We start from the raw sequence: 15497 nt of genomic DNA, 5'->3' as shown, positions 1-15497 counted from the left end.
CGTCCTTGCGTCGACTACCGCAGGCTTAATTCCATCACTAAGGATCAAATTTATCCGATCCCTAACATCGAGGAGCGCCTTGAGAAAGTTAGTAGCGCTCAGTTTATTTCCACCCTAGATCTTGTCAGGGGTTATTGGCAGGTTCCACTTACAGAAGAGGCTAGTAGGTATGCGGCGTTCATTTCACCAATGGGAACATTCCGTCCTAAAGTGTTGAGTTTTGGTTTGAAGAACGCGCCATACTGTTTTTCAAGTCTCATGGATAAAGTGTTGCGGGGACAGCAAGAATTCGCTTTACCGTATCTAGACGACGTAGCGATATTCTCCGCATCCTGGTCTGAGCATATGGCACACTTGCGGGCAGTGCTAACCCGCCTGCGCGAAGCGGGCTTGACAGTCAAGGCTCCTAAGTGCCAGATAGCACAGGCCGAGGTTGTCTACCTCGGTCACGTGATTGGTCAGGGTCGTCGCCGCCCCTCTGAAATAAAAGTGGCCGCTGTGCGAGACTTTCCGCAACCGCGCACCAAGACCGATATTCGGTCGTTCTTGGGTGTCGCCGGCTACTATCAGAGGTACATCCCTAGGTACTCTGATATCGCGGCTCCCCTGACGGATGCTCTAAGAAAGACAGAGCCTCAAACAGTCGTCTGGGACGAGACCAAGGAAAGAGCTTTTAGCGCCCTAAAGAGTGCCCTAACAAGCCAGCCTGTGCTACGATCGCCAGACTATACAAAAGGGTTCATTGTTCAGTGCGATGCTAGTGAGCGAGGCATGGGCGTTGTACTGTGCCAACGGGAAAATGGAGAAGTAGAACACCCCGTCCTGTATGCTAGTCGTAAGCTGACCAGTCGTGAGCAGGCGTATAGCGCCACCGAGAAAGAGTGTGCATGTCTCGTGTGGGCCGTTCAGAAATTGTCATGCTATCTAGCCGGCTCGAGGTTTATCATTGAGACGGATCACTGCCCTCTCCAATGGCTGCAGACCATCTCTCCCAAAAATGGCCGCCTCCTGCGCTGGAGCCTCGCTTTACAACAATATTCCTTTGAGGTGCGTTACAAAAAGGGGAGTCTCAACGGTAACGCCGATGGCTTAAGTCGAAGCCCCTAACGTAGGAATCAGCCTCAAAATTGTTTGTTACTGATGTTTTTCTTCCTGAGGCAGGATTTTTTTTTAACATATTGCTTTTGTTTAGTGTTTCAAAGTGATGATATGCTTTCTAGTGCAATTTTTCAATTTGTGGACGCGTTCTGAGTGATGCTAGACTACTGTAAGGAACTAGGCAGTGGTATAAAAAGGGGAAAGAGCCTGGCAGGGCTTAGTGAGGGTTGTGCCGTGCTTGCTGACTGAGCGGTTGAGTTTCAGCGTAGTTCTAACGCTTGCCGGGAACGAGAACAAAAATGTGAACTCTCCCGAAGTCACTTTGCAGTGTCCCGTGCGAACCTGAACAAGAGAACGAGGCCTTCTCTGTGCGCTGCGCTCAAGAAACGTCGAGGGACGCCCGACTTCGGTTATGAGCATCATCGAGCGACATCCCTCCGGACAGCGGATGCAGTCCCCTGTCCATCGGGATCTCCTTCCCCCGGCGGGGCGGTCTGTTGCGTTTCGCCTGCGACACGTGGTTTTGCCGGCGCGACTGCGGCGGGGCGGCAGACATTTTGGCCCGATCGTCGTCGCCGCAACACTCATCGCCAGGTGTTTCCAGGCGCGACTGCGGCGATGCGACCGCCTAGGGATCATCCTCGCATTCCAGTCATTGTGCCCGAAACAGGCGATGCCAAAGCAGGGATCTCATTCCAGTCATTGTGCCCGAAACAGGCGATGCCAAAGCAGGGATCTCGTTCCAGTCATTGTGCCCGAAACAGGCGATGCCAAAGCAGGGACCATCCTCTCATTACAGTCATTGTGTCCGACCGGCAGCGCCACGACAGGGTGCTACGAGATCGTGCTCGACATGGTGCTACGGCATCGCTACGACAGTGTGCGTCACCATTAGCCCATTGTACATTCACGTGCTCGTCTTTTGAGGGGTTCCTTCTTGCCCTCAACTGCGAGAGTATAAAGACAGCTGCCCCCGGACGCCAAAAGGAGGGCTCCGATTTCTTCTGTTGAGTGAAGTGCTCTCCCGTCTCTCTACTACGGTCAAACCTGACCGCCAACTCTTTGCGATGTTAAAATAAACAAGTTGTTTCGTTGTTACCAGTCGACTCATGCTTTGCCGGGACCTTCGGATGCTTCCAGTTGTACCCCAGGCCGCCAGGCCAACGCTACCCTTGGGGCTTGCGACCCAGGTACAACCACGGGCGTCAGCGCCGAGTTCCCAACAGATCGTACCAGCAGTCCGATCCAAACACGGTGCAAGTTCTGCAACTTGTAGGTAAGAAACAACTTGGGACAACACAATGAAGCGTACGCTCTCTGTCGCACAAACGTAAACACGCTGTGTAAGTCTTCCCGGACACTGCTCAATAATAAAATGGGTACTAGAAGCCCACTAAATATAAAGTCATAAATCAGTCCCCAAACTAAGCAAGTCAAACGTCGAAAATCACACATCAGCATGGTTGGAAGTGGAGTGTCGGAGCACATCAAGTGCTGCAATGATGCAGGTGGCGAGTATCCGCTGCGGCTAGGGCTGTCCGGGGATGACATGCAGCCAGAAGACGTAACAGTAGTGGACATGAGCGTAGACCAGGATTGTAGGCCACGAGCACGGAGGCTGGGGTCGATGCTCCGCTGGACGCACCGCAGACATACGTCAGCTTCAGGCGTAGAGTCGTAGCTCAGATGCTCCAGGCAAAGGCAGGAGCCCGGACCCATCGCCGGGCTCCTTCCGCAGCTTCTTCAGCAGCTGCTGCGTTCTTCGCTTATCTTCTCACAATGACGCAGCTCACTCGTGGCACACTCGTGCCTTTGTCGTCGTCTTTGCCTTTCATTTGCAACGCAGCACGTGCACCTCAAGACAATGTAGCATGTGGATACCTTCTATGGATACCACATATGGAGCATGGATACCACATATGGATACCACTCGAAGGTATCCATATGTGGATACCTTCGAGTGTGTGCTTTTCTTCGCGGTGTATCTCTGTTTTGTGTATGTATGTGCCATTTCAGTTTTCACCCATACCATAAGCAGTAGCATGATGGGTATGTTGACACACCGTGCTCGGCAGCTCATGGGTGCATTGCTACACAGCTTATACCGAAGCGCGTCATAAGAAGCAGCCTGGGGTGTATGGGACAAACGGACAGTCTGCCTTGTAACGAACTTTAATGTATTCTTTGGCAGACAGTTCAAGGTAAAGTCCCAGTAGCTATCGCCTCCTGTAAAAGTCGAATGAAACGAGAGGTTTGATGCTTTTGCACCGCAATCGCTTTAATGCACGTTCACCAAAAGTAAGAGATCTGACGAATAAGCAGCTTAAAAACGCAAGATGCTGGTATTTTCAGTCTCTCTACTCATCTTCATGATTACTTTGTAGGATCAAAGGACTGAATCCAGAGAATTGATGACAACTTTCTAATACGGACAGGCTAAACGTTTAAGTGACGTATTTATTTAATACCCATGTTTGTCCATCTTGTACCTCATGTGAAGAGGTGGATGATGGGTAGCAGTTGATGGTGCTTTACTATATGCTGATTGACAAGGTGTTGCGTTTCGCCTGCGACACGCGGTTTTGCCGGCGCGACTGCGGCGGGGCGGCAGACATTTTGGCCCGTTCGTCGTCGCCGCAACGCTCCCCGCCAGGTGTTTCCAGGCGTTTCCAGGCATGTTCCGATGCCACGTGTCTTCATGTGCGTGTGTGAGTGTATGTGCCATTGTGCCCAAACCGGGCGATGCGAAAGCAGGGGTCACCCTCTCCTTCCAGTCATTGTGCCCGAACCAGGCGATGCGAAAGCAGGGATCACCCTCTCATTCCAGTCATTGTGCCCGAACCAGGCGGTGCGACAGCAGGGATCACCCTCTCATTCCAGTCATTGTGCCCGACCGGCAGCGCTACGACAGTGTGCGTCACCATTAGCCCATTGTACATTCACGTGCTCGTCTATTGAGGGGTTCCTTCTTGCCCTCAACTGCGAGAGTATAAAAACAGCTGCCCCCGGACGCCAAAAGGAGGGCTCCGATTTCTTCTGTTGAGTAAAGTGCTCTCCCGTCTCTCTACTTCGGTCAAACCTGACCGCCAACTCTTTGCGATGTTAAAATAAACAAGTTGTTTTGTTGTTACCAGTCGACTCATGCTTTGCCGGGACCTTCGGATGCTTCCAGTTGTACCCCAGGCCGCCAGGCGAACGCTACCCTTGGGGCTTGCGACCCAGGTACAACCACGGGCGTCAGCGCCGAGTTCCCAACAACCGATCGCGCCAGCGGTGCGATCCAAACATCTGGTGGCAGCGGTGGGATCGCGACAACGGAGGCCAGCAGCGAAGAGATGCAGTTGACTGTATGCTGAGCAGCTCAACAACGATCCGGGAGCAGTGCAACGAGCCCTGTGTGATGACTGGTTGCCTGCAGCGGAACGACTGCGCTGGACTCTTGGCTGCGAGGTTTGGTGAGTGCGGGACTTTCTTCTTCTGAGCTTTGCCAGGCTTTTGTTAGTGTCAGAAACAGAGCTGGTAATTGTGGTTGTCGTTGCTGCCGGGTTAGTTTGCGGCAAGACAATAGTAAGCAGTAGAGAAAGCAGCATTCAGAGCAGCCATGGATTTGAAGTCGTTGCGCAAACCGAAATTGTTGGAGCTTGCAAGAGAGTTGGGTCTGGATGTCTCGGACAAACTCAGAAAACCAGAACTGCTAAAGGCTATTCTTGAGTTAGAGGCTGAGGATGACGAGCTGTCGGAATGCCTTGAGACTATTGAGGAGAGGTCAAAAAGACAGGAGCGCGAACTTAAAGAGCAAAAAGAGAAACAGGAGCGCGAACTTAAAGAGCAAAAAGAGAAACAGGAGCGCGAACTTAAAGAGCAGAAAGAAAAAGAAGAGCGTGACCGTCAACACGCTTTGGAAATGAAGCGTCTTGAGGTAGAGATGGAACGCGCTCGTAATGGAAGTCAGGCACACGGTGCAGGAGAACGCGTATTGTTCAAAATGACTGACCTGATGCGGCCGTTTAAGCTTGGAGAGGACATTGGTTTGTTCCTGGTTAACTTTGAGCGAACGTGCGAGAAGCAGGGGTTCTCTCGGGAAACGTGGCCACAGCGCTTGCTCACTTTGTTACCCGGCGAGGCGGCCGACGTAGTCGCTCGCTTGGATAGAGAGGAGGCAGAGGATTTCGACACAGTGAAATCGAGTCTTCTAAAAAAGTACCGGCTGTCTGCGGAGGCGTTCCGTCGGAAGTTTCGGGAAAATGAGAAAGGCAGAAGTGAGTCATATACAGAGTTTGCGTATAGGCTTATGTCAAACATGCAGGAGTGGCTCAAAGAAGAGAAAGCGTTCGGTGACCACGATAAAGTTCTGCAGTGTTTCGGGCTAGAACAGTTTTATAGTCGGTTACCGGAGAACGTGCGATACTGGGTCTTGGATAGGCCAGACGTTTGTACGGTGGCTAAAGCCGCTGAGCTAGCCGAGGAGTTTGTGACGCGTCGGGCTCGCGGAGCTATGGACGGTCAAAAGGGTGAATTTGGCTCGAAGTTTGAGAGGCCGAAGTTCACACCCATGAGAGCAAAGGGGAACACGCGTAGTGCGGATGCGAGTGGAAGCAGTGCGACCGAACCTAAGGAGACGGCGGCAGCCGAAGCCGAACGCAGAAAGCGGTTCGAGATGAGGCAAGCGCGCGTTTGTTATACGTGCCAGAAGCCGGGTCACTTTTCGGCGCAGTGTCCGGAAACAACACCAAAAGTTGTGTTTTTTTCAATAGGCAGCACTGACGAGAACATGAAGCTTCTCGAGCCTTACATGCGAGACCTCCTCGTGAACGGGAAAGAGTGCCGAGTGCTTCGCGATTCCGCAGCTACGATGGATGTAGTTCACCCGTCTTACGTAGAACCCCATATGTTCACGGGCGAGTGCGCATGGATCAAGCAAGCCGTGGAAGCTCATAGCGTGTGTCTGCCGGTAGCAAAAGTGCTTATTGAAGGACCTTTCGGAGCGCTTGAGACGGAGGCGGCAGTGTCATCTATGCTGCCACCCCAGTACCCGTACCTATTTTCAAACAGGTCCGATCACCTCCTGCGCGAGAAGGGGCTTTTGTTTGGTGAAGCTAGTGTTCAGGCCTTAACCAGATCGAAGGTTCGGGAGCTCGCTGCAAAGGCGGTAGTTGCGGGGCCGACGTTATCAAACAACGAAAAAGGGGCAGAGGCGCAGCAAGCTGATATTCAGAGCACGCCCGAACTGAATAAACTTCAGTCTGTAACGTTAAAGGCGCCAGATACTGGACAAGTAGAACACCCCGTCCTGTATGCTAGTCGTAAGCTGACCAGTCGTGAGCAGGCGTATAGCGCCACCGAGAAAGAGTGTGCGTGTCTCGTGTGGGCCGTTCAGAAATTGTCATGCTATCTAGCCGGCTCGAGGTTTATCATTGAGACGGATCACTGCCCTCTCCAATGGCTGCAGACCATCTCTCCCAAAAATGGCCGCCTCCTGCGCTGGAGCCTCGCTTTACAACAATATTCCTTTGAGGTGCGTTACAAAAAGGGGAGTCTCAACGGTAACGCCGATGGCTTAAGTCGAAGCCCCTAACGTAGGAATCAGCCTCAAAATTGTTGGTTACTGATGTTTTTCTTCCTGAGGCAGGATTTTTTTTAACATATTGCTTTTGTTTAGTGTTTCAAAGTGATGATATGCTTTCTAGTGCAATTTTCCAATTTGTGGACGCGTTCTGAGTGATGCTAGACTACTGTAAGGAACTATGCAGTGGTATAAAAAGGGGAAAGAGCCTGGCAGGGCTTAGTGAGGGTTGTGCCGTGCTTGCTGATTGAGCGGTTGAGTTTCAGCGTAGTTCTAACGCTTGCCGGGAACGAGAACAAAAATGTGAACTCTCCCGAAGTCACTTTGCAGTGTCCCGTGCGAACCTGAACGAGAGAACGAGGCCTTCTCTGTGCGCTGCGCTCAAGAAACGTCGAGGGACGCCCGACTTCGGTTATGAGCATCATCGAGCGACATCCCTCCGGACAGCGGATGCAGTCCCCTGTCCATCGGGATCTCCTTCCCCCGGCGGGGCGGTCTGTTGCGTTTCGCCTGCGACACGCGGTTTTGCCGGCGCGACTGCGGCGGGGCGGCAGACATTTTGGCCCGTTCGTCGTCGCCGCAACGCTCCCCGCCAGGTGTTTCCAGGCGTTTCCAGGCATGTTCCGATGCCACGTGTCTTCATGTGCGTGTGTGAGTGTATGTGCCATTGTGCCCAAACCGGGCGATGCGAAAGCAGGGGTCACCCTCTCCTTCCAGTCATTGTGCCCGAACCAGGCGATGCGAAAGCAGGGATCACCCTCTCATTCCAGTCATTGTGCCCGAACCAGGCGGTGCGACAGCAGGGATCACCCTCTCATTCCAGTCATTGTGCCCGACCGGCAGCGCTACGACAGTGTGCGTCACCATTAGCCCATTGTACATTCACGTGCTCGTCTATTGAGGGGTTCCTTCTTGCCCTCAACTGCGAGAGTATAAAAACAGCTGCCCCCGGACGCCAAAAGGAGGGCTCCGATTTCTTCTGTTGAGTAAAGTGCTCTCCCGTCTCTCTACTTCGGTCAAACCTGACCGCCAACTCTTTGCGATGTTAAAATAAACAAGTTGTTTTGTTGTTACCAGTCGACTCATGCTTTGCCGGGACCTTCGGATGCTTCCAGTTGTACCCCAGGCCGCCAGGCCAACGCTACCCTTGGGGCTTGCGACCCAGGTACAATCACGGGCGTCAGCGCCGAGTTCCTAACAACCGATCGCGCCAGCGGTGCGATCCAAACAAAGGCAAGAAAAAGGCTGCATGGCCGCCTACACTCGAGAGGTCTTCCCCGCGAACCTGTCTGACACGAAGATTTCCCAGAAGCACCGCAAATTGTCAGACGAGGATTCCTAAATGAGCTACTTGCCTTTCTCCGAGGCACTACATCTATGGACACTTGGTGAACCCCTCTCTTCTCCACATCAGAGATCGGTCAGGAAGACATAAGGATGGCATCGATACTGAAGCTTCAGGATGCAGTCTTTCCTATCTCCCCTTTATGTCCGTTGTTCTTCTTGCGCCACAGGATTGTTGAAGAAGCACTTGTATACTCCGTGCCAACCGTGGCCTGTCAAGGCTACGGCCTGCTTTCGGACGCACGAGCGTCTGCCGTCGATATCGCGCAAGACTGCCAGCGCTGACCGGCGGCATTTGTGATGATGACCTGGGCCCTCACCTTCGAGCAGTAGCCACGCAGAAGACCTAAAGCGAAAGCATGCGCCTTACTTCGCCCCCACTTGCTGACACTAGGAGGGCGCCGGGGAGGGCGAAGAGAAAGGCGCCCGCTCATCGTGCTCCAGAAATGAAGCGGGGGCCCCCTTCGGCGCCGCGCCTCGGACCTCCGAGGGCATTTCGGCCACCGCGCGAGGAGGGGAGGGGGAGCTGACCGCTCGCTTCCTTCCGAAGGGGGGGGCTCCGTTGGCGGCGGCGGCGTAGAGGCATCGCTTTTCCGGCGGCCAGCGACGTAACGTGGTCGTCCCACATGACGGGTTCTTCGCCGTCTTGGCCCCCTTTCCTTCCGGCCGCCACCGCCGCCGTGCGCTGCATCGTCGTCGTGTAGGAAAGGAGGATGAGGCCTCCGCTACTCGAGTGCGAGGGAGTACAGCGGCGCGCGCCGTCGGTCCCGTTATAGGCCGGTCCCGGAACAGCGCGATCGAAAGCCGAACGCGCGCGGAAGGAAGCAGTGCTGGTGCCAGCGAGCGAAGCGTGCGTCGCGTATTTTGCCCCGTGTGGTGCGATAAAGTATTTCCGGACCCGTGCACGTGTTCTTTCGCCGACGCAGCCGGCGGCGCAGCGAGCTGTAGATCGACTCTGCAGCTTTCCTGCCGACCAAGCGCGCCGTGTCAGCACCGTGAAGAAAAAAAGAAAAAGAAAGTGAAGCCACGTGCGTTGTTTACGTGTGTATACTACCTGCCGTGGCAAGAGCACATCTGCCTGTCCTCGGGGCTCGGCACCGACGACGTTGACGCGAGGAAGACCGGCGAGCAAACGCTTGTGTAGCCGAGAAAGAGTGCAACCCCGTGAATAGTTTGTTCCACCCCAGCTTCACATTTCCCTTTTTTACTGTGCCTTGAGAGTTGTGCTTCATACACCACCAACGCCACCGCACTTGACGACAGGAATAGCAGTGCGCCAGTGGACAGGTTACGTGTCTGTCAGCATCGGCCTCCGTCCCGTCAAGGGGAGGGAGCAAAGAGTGCCGCGCTTTACTGACAGCCCGAAAAGCGGGCCGCATTGTGCCGGCGCTGCGTGAGATCGTCGTCCGTCGCTTGGCGAATCAAATCGCCAGGGTCGAACGGCGTGGCCCGGGCGACGTTGTCAGTCGTCCCGCGGCGGTGTTGCACTCATCGGCGCCTCCCGTCGCTATTCGTCCCGTGATTACCGGTTCCGCGCGCTGTGGGCTGCGGCCGCTGTCGCGACCCGTGCACGAAAAAGGAGCGAAGAACAACGCCAGGATATTGCCGTGCGCTGCTGCCGTCCTGTGAGGCAGTGTTAAAGTGCGGAAAGCTTGCGGTGTCGTTTGCGTGAAACTGCGCTGGGTCGCGGTTGTGTTTTCTTGTGTTTTCTCAGTGCGCGTTGGCTGCAGTGACGAGTAGGGGATTGAGCGTGGAAATTGCGTCGCCGCGGGCATGTTAGTGTGGAGCGACGCGCCGGTGGACATCATAGGGTGAGTAAAAAATTCTGCTCGCGTTGAACGTTACTCCTTCGTTCCTTGTTATTGCATCGACGTCTGGGATGAGGATGCAATATCTTGACAAAAAAAAAGAAGTTGAATTTAGTGGGGAATATTTACTTTCGTGATCTGTATCTTATATTACAAGTAGTTTTAGTACTCCCGTAACTGTTGAGTTGTAAAATGATCCCCTGTCGTATATTGTTTCTAGCTCGCCCAGGATCGCCTGAATAATATCGTAGTTTGAGATTTCTTAATTATTTCACGAGGAAAACTGGATACGTTGGCCGCGTTGATTGCCTTTGTTTCACTATGCTGGGAGAGAGTTTATCTCGATTGCTGTAACTGCTGTGCTACGCGGTGTCAAGAGCCACGCAAGAGGCCGGGAAATCAGTGGTGACCTGCTTGCAGGCATACGCGACGCATGCTCCCGTTCTAGTTGGTAACTAAGTGATGCGCGTAACTATGGATTGTTGCCCACACAGTTTTGAATGTTGTCATTGTTGTGACTGCGAAGGTGACAAGAAAGCAAGCAAGAAAGAAAGTAAGTAAGAAAGAAAGAAGGAAGGAAAGAAGGAAAGGAAGAACAAAACTGAACGAGCGCGGTCTGTTCTAGCCTCGACCTAGTCCGAAGGATGTTTGACCTCTTATGGAAAGGGCCGTCAGTTACAACGATCTTTTGTGTATTTTTCAGCGCGGAACGTACTTCTGTGCGTAAGCAACGGCGAATACCTTTGTTCTTTCCTTTTGGTTCTAGAACTTGAGGCGACAAATGAGTCTGATGACTCATTTGTCGCCTATAATGACGTCATAATCTACATCAAAAAGAAGAGAGGTCAAGATCATTTGAATATTTTTTTTGTAGTCAATCTGCAAACGCGAATGCATCACAGAATAAAAAGGGGGCATGAAAACAAAAAAAAAGAAACAAAAGCGAGAATGTGCAATTTTATAGTAACTGCAACACTTTCCACATCTTGTGCAGGTTTGAAAAATCTAAATTATAAGGGTTAGTTTAAAAAGCTGGCAGCATGTTCGTTGAATATTTGCAATTGCGTTGCTCGCACAGTGCCTCATGACAGTGCCAGCCACGAAAAGAATCTCCACGGTGGCGTGCTTAGAATCAGATACTGAAACACCAGATGCATTTGACTGTATTTAGGTTGAAGATAAATGGCTGTAGCCCTAGAAAGAGAGAGGGGTAAAAACGAATCTTAAGTGCCTTTTACCTCTATATACCTAGATAAAGCGCTTGAAACTTTACGACTGATGCCCTCTTTAAATGCGTATGAACCACAGCGAATGGAAATATGGCAACGCAATCAGGGCATCTTGTTATGCCGCGCACACTGCCGATATAGGAGCCTGAAATATTCCAGATGTAGTGCTTTGGTATCAACTCACGTTCGCTTGTGCGCAAGGACATATCGCGCGGGTATCCAAGGGAGCCAGCGCGTCCTCAAATCCTTGAAGAGTTAGGTCAGTTGCTCGCACTCGATCACGTGCTCTTGACGGAGTCGTGTATTGCGCAACGGCGTGAAGACATGCGTGGCAAGGAATACATTTCTTGGTTCGTGAACACCGAACCCCTGACCCCGTTATGACTCGTCTTGGCCCTTTATGCCGTTTATGTATGCAAGAATAGGGTGCCGAGATGTTTGACCTTCTGTTTCATCAGTGAAGTTATAGCCCCTGCCAAAGCCGAAATCCTCATGCGTAACGTTGACAGGCCACATCTCCGAATTCAGAAGCGGGAATTATGCAATACGCATGTGATAACGGCACTTAATGCGGAGTTGCTGAACAAGCTAGGATGTGCATGACTGCGTTGCGTTCCGATGAAATAATGCATTTGATTGAACGAGTAAAAAATGAGTTGTCAGTCCAATCAATGAATTAATAAATTAATGAATTAATCAACCAATCAGTCACTAATAAATCAATCAATCAACCGATCTGTGACGAGGTTTATTGGACTCGCCAAGCGTCAGCCAGAAACATAATGGCAGCAACGTTCGCTCAGCTAGACCGGCTAACTGGCCATGCGACACGGTTTGGCGACAGCGCTTTTTAGTGTGCCGATTTTCTTCTGGCTCCAAGACACGCAATGGCGTGTCTTGGAGCCAGACATATATATATATATATATATATATATATATATATATATATATATATATATATATATATATATATATATACCCTTCATGATAACTATAAATTCTTCAAATAAAGGATAAGAAAACGTAACAAGCGCACAGTAGATAACGGCAGACTACAGGAGGCTTGATTGAAGCGTAATGTCTGTTTTTTTTTGTTTTTTATGATGATGCAAACTTCTTTTTTTCAAAAGCGCCCCATCAGCGAAAACTGTCCATTGCAGCTTGAGACGTTGCACAACACAATATCATTGCGCATCATATTAAAGCCAAACATGAACGAGGATGCATAGTGAAAGTGAATTTCGTATATTGCTACATCAAAATAACAGTCAATTTATTTAATTCAGGCCAACTTGTAATGACCATTCGACATTTCATGCGCAAATAAACAACTAAACTGTGCTTTTCCAGAAACTATTTGTGATATCGTACTGATTTTAAATACAGAACAGCGCCTTCTGCAACATTTCTTTGAAAGCAACGCTGCTTTCTCTTCAATAACTCAAAGTGCGACCTCGAAATGTAGGGCAAGAACTCGTACGAATAGTTGGTGAGGTTGTCTAAAAGCTGCAGAAGAATGTCGTTGTGGAGGGCTTCAGGCTGATTCTGAGCATCGTACTTTTTTACACAGGTACCTAAATCTGAGTGCGGGAGCCCTTTCGCACTTTCGTTCAACTAAAATGAGGCCACCAGCGATGTGAATCGAAATCTCGATTTCCTTCGAAGCCGCAAAAAAGGCGAAGGCACTGATCCAAAACGGCGTTCTTTTTTTTTTCGTTTTTGCTTCATTGGGAAACGGACAGCATCGGCTAATAATATAAGTATTCATTCGCGTAGACTCCCTGCGAGATATGGTGACATGCGTTGCTGGCAAGCGGATACAGAGGTAACCGCGAGTAGCAGAGACACCGTCACTACTTAGGTGAACATTTCTCTACACGCTCGAAAACATGTGAGACTCTAGATTTGCGACATGGACAATGTATGTAAGTCAAGCATAGAGGCATGTCTGTGTGTGCAAAGTCTAATTGTAAGCAGTTATACGCGAATTCGGACAGCGCCAAGGCAGCTCAAGACAAACCATGCGTGATGTTTTACGTCATCCCAGAGGCCAACCATATCATTTAGTTCAACCACTGTTTCTCCGAGCAGTTCACGTCGCCGGCCTCGAAAGGATCAAACCGGAAGTGAAAACGGTCATGCGGCCGATACAGCCGCCACCGGGACTGCGGATAAGAAATAAAACTGCGAGAAGTGTCAACGAAAGAGGGGCGCAGGGGGACGCAATAAAGAAATGCGCCAGCGTGGCTTCTTATTGGTGTCATCATCGATGTCGCCATGCCGCCTGACTCAACGCGCGATAGGACTCGACGGGGTGTCCGGTTTTTCTTCCTTCCTTTGGACATGGTTGCTGGCACGTGGGCATTAGCGCTTTCTCTCTCTGCTTCCTTCGCCTCCTCCTCCTCGCTTCGTGACCAGCTTCCTCCGCCCTCCTCCATCAAACAACGCGAATGAAGTACGCACTTTCCTTCTCCTCCCCCCCCCCCCCGCCTATAGCTCTCCCGACATCGTTTTGTACTCTCTTAACCGTGTTTTTTTTTATTTACTTTGTTAGGCACGCTGGCTGTGTCGATTTGCCATAGTCAATACTTCTTGAGAACACAGTACAGCCCGCCAGTGGTCGTTGACAATGCTTTAAATGTCGCCCTGCGCCATATGTTGATAAATCTCTTTTCTGTCTCACGTGCTTCTGTCTCATATGGTGGTAGTAACAACCTTATTTCGTCAACAGAAAGGATTTGGTTTATGTTGGCGGGCTTCCATGCTGCGTGAGGTGGCCGTCCAATCAGGTCCTCCGGTGCCGCATGCTATGGTCGTGAGGCCCTGTTTTTCGGCGACTTCCAAAGCCCAGCTGACGGCCTGCAGTTGAACCGCCGAGTCCGAGTTGGACACCGCATCCTCCCACTCTTGCTCGTTCGAGAGTTTCCATACTCTGTTCGGTTTAGGTTGTTGCATTCGAATAAATGTGCTTTAAATCTGCCTTTGTGCCCCGCAGAGCTTACATTCAGGGGTGCAGACACCTGAGTAGGCCTTGGAGTTTACATAGGGGTTTGGGAAGGTGTTAGTTTGTGGCTTCCGCCATGCCACTTGTGGAGGTTTATTAAAGATTTTGTCCGGTGGTGGGAGCGTCCTTCTTTTGTTCCTATAATATAATGCCATTTCGTGGTAGGTGGTCAAGGTGTCTCTTCGCCGACCTCAGGGCCGGCTCGACCATTGTCCGGTTGACGAAACCTCGGGCTGAGGACGCGACGCGTGGGCCGGATCCCATATGATTCTAATGGGTCTGGCGTTGAAATTTTGTGGTTTTAGGATTTGTTTGGCGGGTTTGTGGACCCTAGCTCTTGCAAAGTTTCGAACGGCTGTCTTAGAGTCGCTTCGGTAGCCATATGAAAATCTAAATCGGCACTCGAATCGGCACCCACATGAAAAAAGCATTACCGGTGCATTTCCCGCGCTCACATTATTCCATAACGGCTGCATAACGTGACATGTTATATGTGCTCTATTTCGTAACCACAGAGGCATTTCGGACAGCAGACAATATGAGAGTAACATTTCAATGATAGCTTGAGGCCTGTTTGAAGTAGTAAATAAGTGCAAAAGAGAGCGGACATGCCCAAACCGGTTACGCACGATCAAAGAAAAAGCGAATTTGTACACGTATACCCAACCAAATTTGCAGCAACCACTCAGACAACTTCGCACGCAATACAACTTTCCTTGAGGACAAAACATCCTTCGTGGAAGGAAACTGCCCCGTAGCAATATAGCTATATGATATAAAAAATAGAAACAAAACAACGGGAAACATATTAGGATGAACAAATATGATACCATTGGTGTTATTTTGACTTTTAAATAAATTACTCAAGATGGCGAAATACAAGAGCGCGAAGCTATTCAAAAATTGTCGTAAAGAAACTAGAAGTTGTCCTCAGGGGTCACACGAGTGCGCCGTTCTTGCGTGGTGTATCATTCAGCACTGAAGTTGCGCTCGCTAAAGTTTAGAGACAATGGTTAGCAATGTTCTTATTTTTTAAAGCCGTGTCATATGTCTCTTACACCCCCCCCCCCGCCCCTTTATGTAATGCCCTTGGGCCTTTAGGGTGGAAATAAATGAAATTAAATTAAAATCAAGCCCGCGGGGTCGAATCAGGCCGTCCACAAAGGCAAGTGCAGCAGATGAAGCACAGTGTTTCGAAACCCTGCAGGCTGAGTTTCCATACATACTGAGCCTGGTTAAATATCATCCGGGCTGCCCGAGTCCGGCCCGTGGGCAGGGCCAGACCTGGGCCATCTGATCGGCTCGATCCAGTGCGCACTTCTAGTTCAGTGTGCGATGGACTTAGGTTTCTGTTGGAAGTGCCTACGGTATTGGAGCTTACATCGAGAGAGGTGTTTCCAGTAAAAAAGAACAGCGTTTCTGGCAAACACAAAAGAAAACTGCAGTGTACT

The 15497-nt window shown here is 50.8% G+C and overlaps 1 protein-coding gene across 1 annotated transcript in view; it reads left to right on the top strand.

The window, feature by feature from the left end:
* Positions 1–9478: 9478 nt before the first annotated feature.
* Positions 9479–15497, top strand: part of Tsp74F (Tetraspanin 74F) — a 458205-nt gene continuing 452186 nt past the window's right edge. Inside the window, exon 1 of the mRNA XM_075690187.1 lies at positions 9479–9816. The gene's annotated coding sequence lies outside the window, so the exon portion shown is untranslated. The remainder of the gene's footprint in view (positions 9817–15497) is intronic.

This window comes from Dermacentor variabilis, chromosome 4, assembly GCF_050947875.1.
Source record: "Dermacentor variabilis isolate Ectoservices chromosome 4, ASM5094787v1, whole genome shotgun sequence".
Taxonomy (NCBI): Eukaryota; Metazoa; Arthropoda; class Arachnida; order Ixodida; family Ixodidae; genus Dermacentor; species Dermacentor variabilis.
The sequence above is the reverse complement of the archived record's forward strand: the minus strand, read 5'-3'. Positions and strand labels throughout refer to the sequence as shown.